Source organism: Talpa occidentalis, unplaced genomic scaffold (genome assembly GCF_014898055.3).
Source record: "Talpa occidentalis isolate TD23 unplaced genomic scaffold, MPIMG_talOcc4v2.1, whole genome shotgun sequence".
In the NCBI taxonomy this organism is placed as follows: Eukaryota; Metazoa; Chordata; class Mammalia; order Eulipotyphla; family Talpidae; genus Talpa; species Talpa occidentalis.
In genome coordinates, this window is record NW_026555331.1 from 73,434,271 (window position 1) to 73,442,266 (window position 7,996).

Consider the following 7,996-nt stretch of genomic DNA (forward strand, 5'->3'; position numbering starts at 1 on the left):
GCTGAGGGGAGCAGCGGGCGGCAGGAGAGGTCTGCGCGCCATGTGGGACCCTCCTCCGGTGGCCGGGGAGCAGCCGGGGATCGAACCGGAGCTGCAGAGGCCGCGGGCAGCTTCGCAACCCAGCGCTCAACCGCTGCGCCACCGGGGAGGCCCAGTGTTTATCTTTTTTGAATGCTGAGTAATATTTCATGGTATATATGTACCACATCTTCTTGATCCAGTCATCTATTTTTGGGCATTTGGGCTGTTTCCAAAGCTTAGCTATTGTAAACAGTGCTGCTATAAACATAGGGGTGCAGGTGCTCTTTGGAATTGATGTTTCTGTGTCCTTTGGGTAAATACCTAGGAGTGGAATTGCTGGATCATATGGAAGCTCTATGTTTAGTAGGTCCAGAAATCTCCACACAGCTCTCCATAATAGTTGGACCAGTTTGCACTCCCACCAGCAGTGCAGGAGAGTTCCTTTTTCTCCACACCCTCGCCAACATTTGTTGTTGCTAGTTTTTTTAATATATGCCATTCTCACTGGTGAAAGATGTGAACCGGTATGTTGTTGATCCTAGAAAATAATTCGTTTGCGCTGAGAAAATTGTGTGTTTGGATTTTTTGGAGTACAATGTCCTATAAATATATGTAAGGCCCACGTGGTATAGATCTTTATTTAGGTCTAGTGTGTCCATGTTTATTTTCTATATCATCTATACATCCATCCTCAAGAGTGAGGTGTTGAAGTCTCCTATCATGTATGTTTTTCTCCAATGTCTGTTTTTACAGGTCTGTTTTAGAGTAATTGTCTAATGTATTTTGGTGCTCCCTCATTTGGTGAGTATATTTTGATCAGAGCTATGTCTTCCTGGTGTATTTTCCCCTTGACTATTTTAGTGTCCATCCTTGTCTCTTGTCACCTTTTTTTAGCTGGAAGTCTATTTTATCTGATATAAAAAGGGCAGTATTGCTGTATCTGCCTTCTTTTGGGAGCTATTTCCTTTTAGAATTTTTTTTCCAACCCTTTATTTTCAATCGATGTTTACCTCTGGAACTCAGGAGTGTTTCCTGGAGGCAACAGAAGATTAGGTTCTGTTTTCTAATCCAACTTGTCACTCTGTGTTTTTTTATTGGTGAGTTTAGTCCATTCACATTTAGGGTGATTATTGATATGTTGAGATCTTTTGTTCATTGTTTTGTGGTTCTTTTTAATTCCTTGTTTAGTTCTTATTCATTCCTCGGTTGATTTAGATCCTAAGGATTCTTGTAATATTACTTGGAGTTGAGGGTTAATTGTGTTGAATTTTTGATTATTTTGTTTGAATGTGAAAGTTCTCTTTTTCCCTCCTATAGGAAGAAGAGTTTTGCAGGATTGAGTATTCTTGCTTGGCATTTGTTGTCTTAGAGGTTTTTTTAACATGTCATTCCATTCTCTTCTGCCTGTAGTGTTTCTTCAGAGAAGTCTGAAGAAATCTGTTTGTTTTGTAGGTTATGTTCCCCACCCCTCTTCAGCTTCATAATTTTTCCTTTGCCTTGGACTCTTGGAAGCTGTAGGAAAAACTTTCATTGTAATTGGCTGGGGTCTTCTGTGTTTTTGAGATTACTGATTCATTCTTCTACATTGTCTATTCTACCTTCATGACTTTATTTTTTAATTTTGTACCTCCTCCACTTATCTTTTTTACATTTTACATTTCCTTTAATTTTATATTTAAAGCTTCAGTCTTCATCTTCTTCTGTTGATTATATTTCTCATAGCATATTTTCCTTTTCTGAATCTTCTTGTATATCTCTGATCTGTTTTTAGTTTCTTTCACTTTTTAAATTATAACAAAAATTATAGCTTCATCTTACAAGCAGAAAATTCTTATGTGTCAGTGCTGTTAGGTTCTGGAGATTGATTTTCTTTCTGTGGTGTATTGTTCCCAGGCAGACTTTTTTTTTTTTTTTTTGAGCGCCCCCAAAAGGATTTATTTTTTAAAAAAATCTTGGCTCACTATGGTGGTATATAATATTGTTTTCATACTTGGAATGAATTTTTTTTTAAAGTAGCCATTCTAACATTAAACCATAACCTATTCTGTATGTCCACCAGTGCTTCCACATGATCTAAAATTTCTGCTTCCATATGTCAAGGAAAGGGAAGAGTTTGCACATTCTGTTTTTTCTCTACAATTCAGTCTTCAGGAACTTGAGAGCTTTCTTCATGTTTTCCAGCAATAGAGCTGCATCTGAAGGTTCATATGCATAAAGATGATTTGAATATCTTCCAGTAATGTCAGCTCCAACCGTTAGGGATGGGTCAATAAGCATAATCCTTGGGACATACTGGCCATCAGGAGAAAGGTGTTTGCCAGTTGTTTCATAAACTAGATTGAGGAGAACAAACTGATCTGCCAATTTCTGGATTTCTTTGTTTTCAGCAAACACTTTCTTTAAAGCTTAACTGTGTGGGCATTCATCCAAGTGATGAATAATCATCAAGGATATGTAGCTTGTCTTGGATTTGTATAAAGCTTCTTCATATGTCTAAGTCCAGATGAGTTGATCTCCCCAATCTCTGAGAGGGCCTGGGGCAGTTTGGGGTGAGAGTCCTTTGAGTCCTTTTTAGCTCCTGATTTGACTGTGGCATTATTGGCCAGAGTGTAGGAAAGGGCCACAAGAAGCAAGAATGTTAACACTGAAATCTTCTCCATGGCAAAGCTGGATTTCCCCCCTCACCTATCTGACAAGCCAGGCAGCCTTGATGCAGTCCAAGCTTTTGAGTCCAGGCAGACTTTCATCACCATTTATCTTTTCTTTCTTCCCACCGGACTGCTATTGCCAGTGGGTGGGATATGTGGGCACTCTCACTGGGGTGTGGGTGGTCCGGCTGTGTGCCTGGACTGCTGGGGTCAGTAGTGGGGCTTCCCATGGCACCCTTCTAGGCATGAGTCCACCAGATTGTTGGGGTCAGAGGGTGGGATTTCCAGGCACTCTTAACTGGGTGTTGGCTGTCCCACTGGGTGCTGGTGTTGCTATTCTATATTTGAAGCCATACGGGCTTGGTGGGTCCATAGTCTCATGCATTTATAAGTAAATCATGGGGTAGGTGCTGTATTTTCTTTACCCTACATATATACACACACATATGTAAATATGTATGTAAACACATATGTAACTACACATATGCAAATACATATGTATATATCTTCATATACATATACATATATATTTCCGTGGGTTCATATCTCTATTCCCAAATGTGAATACAAAGGGTTCATTGGTTTCATATCCATAATCCTATATTTGAGCACCTGAGGCTATATGGGTTCATACCCATATTTTTAAATAATTTATTTATGTATTATATATATATATATATTTTTTCTGAACCCTATGGTGCTTATGGTTCATATCCTAATCCAATATAAAAATTACATGGGACTGAACTGTTTCACATTCCTATAATTTTATATGAATTCCACTGGGCTGGATGGGTTCTTATCTGTAACCCTATATATAAAAGCAATGTGTCTATAACAGTTAATATCCCAATTCCTATATATGAACCCCACAGGACTTGGTGTGTCCCCAGCCCCATCGATGAATCTGATGGGGATGGCTTAGCTCATAACCCTTTTCCTACTTACGAATCTTAAATAGCCTGGTAGGGTTCTTATTGCTATTCTTCTGTGTGAAAATTACAGGGCTGTATTGCTTCATATCCCAGTCCTACAAATGAAAACAACTGGACTGGGTGGGTTCATATCTCTATTCCTAAATGTGAATACAAAGGGTTCTTTGGTTTCATACCCCTGTTCCTGAAGCTGTGTGGGTTCATATCCATATTTGTTTCTTTATAATTTATTTTTTAGATTTTATTTATATCTATTACATCATTGTGTATCCCATGTAAAGTTCCCACCACAAATTCACCTGTGGACCATCACCAGAGTCCTTTATGCTCTTCTCTCCCCTTGTTTTGATCCCTTTTCCTTCTCCTCCACAGAATGACTCTTATTTATGGTTGCCTGCTAGTTTTGTTTATTATTAATATTATTATTATTTATTTTTTTCCCGCTGAACTCTTATTTGGTTCTCCTGTATTACTCCTATATTCCTTTTTTCCTTCTGGCTTATTTCAGTGCACATGAACCCTTCTAGATGAATCCATGTTGCTGCAAATGGCATCATTTTTTTCTTTTTTGAGTGCTGAATAGTGTTCCATTGTATATATATGCCACATTTGTCTTGATCCAGTCATCTATTTTTGGCATTTGGGTTGTTACAATACCTGAACTATTGTAAATAGTGCTGCAATAAACATAGGGGTGCAGGTGTCTTTTTTAAAATTTAATTTTTAAAACTTTATTATTATTATTTGTTTATTACATCATTATTCATTTTTAAACAATGTTTGCTTCTCACCCCCTCAGGTGTAGTCCCCATAGAATTTCCTTCACCAAGGCACCCATGCATCATCACCACAGTGCCCAGTGCTCCTCCCTCACTCCCTCTGATCCCTCTCCCTCCTCCTCCCCTGCAGTATGTCTCTGATTTATAATTGTCTGTTTTTGTTTTGATGTGTTTTGTGCTGTTACTATTTTTTTACACTGATGTCTTATTTGGTTCCCCTATATTCCTGCTATAAGTGAAACCACCTGATATTTTTCTTTTTTCTTTAGCTCCATCCATGTTGCTGAGAATGGCATGAGTATCTTTTTTGAATTAATGTTTTTGTGTCCTTTGGGTAGATTTCAAGGAGTGGAATTTTGGGTCATGTGGTAGTTCCATTGGCCTGTGTGTCTGTATTTGTTTCATTACCATACTTTTTTAATTATTTTTTAAAATAAATTTTATTTTTATATTCCCCATACAATTGCAACCCCCTTATTTTGACCGCAATCCCTCCCCTCCCCGCCCTCCACCCCCATAGAGTGTCTCTGGTTCATAGTTTTTTGTTGATTTTGATTTTCACTTTCTTACAGCTTTTCATTTTCCTGGTCCCTTATTTCAGTTTTCTAGATTCCTGCTATGAGTGAGAACATCCGGCATTTTTCTTTTTCTTTCTGGCTTATTTCGCTGAACATGATCCCTTCCAGCGCCATCCATGTTGCTGCAAATTGCATGTGTTTATCTTTTTTGAATGCTGAGTAATATTCCATGGTGTATATGTAACACATCTTCTTGATCCAGTCATCTATTTTTGGGCATTTGGGTTGTTTCCAAAGCTTAGCTATTGTAAACAGTGCTGCTATAAACATAGGGGTGCAGGTGCTCTTTGGAATTGATGTTTCTGTGTCCTTTGGGTAAATACCTAGGAGTGGAATTGCTGGATCATATGGAAGCTCTATGTTTAGTAGGTCCAGAAATCTCCACACAGCTCTCCATAGAGGTTGGACCAGTTTGCACTCCCACCAACAGTGCAGGAGAGTTCCTTTTACTCCACATCCTTGCCAACATTTGTTGTTGCTAGTTTTTTTAATATGTGCCATTCTCACTGGTGTAAGATGGTATCTCATGGTAGTTTTGATTTGCATTTCCCTGATTACAAGTGATGTTGAACTTGTCTAGTTCTTTAATCCATTTTGAGTTGTGGTCAAGCTTCATTCTTTTGCATGTAGCGACACAGTTTTCCCAGCACCATTTATTGAACAAACTTTCTTTGCTCCAATGCAGTCTTTGCTCCTTTGTCCAAGATTAGTTGACCATAAATCTGTGGGTTTATTTCTGGATTTTCTATTCGATTCCATTGGTCTGTATTCCATGGTTCTTGTTCCAATACCATGCAGTTTTGATGATAATGGCTTTGTAGTATAGTTTGAAGTCTGGGTGTGTGATGCCTCCATTCCCTTCTTTTTTTTTTCAGGAGAGCCTGGCTATTTGGGGCTTTTGGTGATTTCATGTGAATTTCATCAATAATTGTTCTATTTCTTTGAAGAATGACATTGAAATTTTGATTGGAATAGCATTGAATCTGTATATTGCTTTTGGTAGGATGGCCATTTTAATAATGTTTATTCTTCCAATCCATGAGCAGGGGATGTCTTTCCATTTCTTTGTGTCTTCTTCTATTTCTTTTAACAGTGTTTTATAGTTTTCTTTGTATAGGTCCTTTACCTCTTTTGTTAGATTTATTCCTAAGTATTTGATTTTTTTTTTGTTTCGATAATAAAATGGATGGTTTTTTTTTTTATTTCTTCTTCAGATTTATTGTTTGTGTATAGGAAGGCTACTGACTTTTGCGTGTTGATTTTGTATCCTGCCACTTTACTGAACTGATTGATGAGTTGAATTAGTTTTTCTGTGGAGTTTTTGGGTTTCTTTATGAATATTATCATATCGTCTGCAAATAGTGATAGTTTGACTTCTTCTTTTCCTATTTGGATTCCTTTTATGTCTTTCTCTTGTCTTATTGCTCTGGCTAGGACTTGCAGTATTATATTGAAAAGCAGTGGTGAGAGTGGACATCCTTGCCTTGTTCCAGATCTTAATGGAAATGCTTTCAGCTTTTTGCCATTGAGAATGATACTGGCTGTTGGCTTGTCATATATGGCCTTTATGATGTTGAGGTATGTTCCTTGTATCCCAAGAATTTCAAGGGCTTTTATCATGAATGGGTGTTGCACTTTGTCAAAGTCTTTCTCAGCATCTATTGATATTATCATATGGTTTTTATATTTCTTTTTGTTGATGTGTTGGATAACATTGATTGATTTTCGGATGTTGAACCATCCTTGTGTCCCTGGCATGAATCCTACTTGGTCGTGGTGAATTATCTTATGGATACATTGTTGGATTCTGATAGCTAAAATTTTATTGAGGATTTTTGCATCAGTATCATTAGGGAGATTGGCTGGTAGTTTTCCTTTTTTGTGTTGTCCTTGTTCGGTTTTGGTATTAGTGTAATGTTGGCTTCATAGTACATGTTTGGTATTGTCCCTTCCTTCTCAATTTTTTGCAAGAGTTTGTGAAGAATAGGCACTAATGTCTCTGAATATTTGGTAGAATTCATTTTAAATCCATCAGGTCCTGGGCTTTTGTTTTTGGGGAGGTTTTTGATTACCATTTCAATTTCGCTGCTTGTAATTGGTCTGTTTAGGTGTTCTATTTCTTCTTTTTCTAGCTTTGGGTGATTGTAGAGTTGTAGGAATTTGTCCATCTCCTCTAGGTTGTTGAACTTGTTTCCATGTAACTGTTCAGAGTAGTTACTGATTATTCTTTTGATTTCTGCTGTGTCCGTTGTGATTTCTCCTCTTTCATTGATGATCCTGTTTATTTGTGCTTTCTCCCTTTTTTCCTTTGTGAGCCTGGCTAGGGGTTTGTCTATTTTATTGATTTTTTTTGAAGAACCAGCTCTTGGTTTCATTGATCCTTTGGATTGTTTTTTTAGTTTCGATTTCATTTATTTCTGCTTTGGTTTTTATTATTTCCTTTCTGCTACTTGTTTTGGGTTTTTTTGTTGTTCTTTTTCTAGATCTTTGAGCTTCGAGATTAGGTTGTTTCTTTGAGTTCTTTCTTGTTTCTTGATGTGAGCTTCTATTGCTATATATTTTCCTCTTATTACTGCTTTTGCTGCATCCCATACATTTAGGAAATTGGTGTCCTCCTTGTCATTCAATTCAAAGAATTTTTTAATTTCTTCTTTGATCTCCAGTGGTCTTCCAGTAGTGTGGTTTTCAATCTCCATGAGGTAGGAGAGTTCCTTGCCTTCTTTTTATGGTTTATTTCTAGTTTGATGCCTTCATGGTCGGAAAAGATGGTTGGTATGATTTCAGTCTTGGTGTATCTGTTGATGTTTGTCTTGTGTCCCAGTATGTGATCGATCCTGGAGAATGATCCATGTGCGCTTGAGAAAAATGTGTACTCCATTTTTTTTTTTGGTTTTAGTGTTCTATAGATGTCTGTTAAGCCCAAGCGCTCTAGGTCCTTATTTAGAGCTTTATTGTCTTTACTTATTTTTTGTCTCGTTGATCTATCCATTATTGATAGTGGTGTGTTGAAGTCTCCAACTACGCATTTGTTTTCT

The 7,996-nt window shown here is 37.5% G+C and overlaps 1 pseudogene; it reads right to left on the bottom strand.

Moving 5' to 3' along the window:
- Positions 1 to 2,154: 2,154 nt before the first annotated feature.
- On the bottom strand, positions 2,155 to 2,681 carry LOC119244556 (anterior gradient protein 2 homolog; annotated as a pseudogene).
- Between the last annotated feature and the right edge of the window lie 5,315 nt (positions 2,682 to 7,996).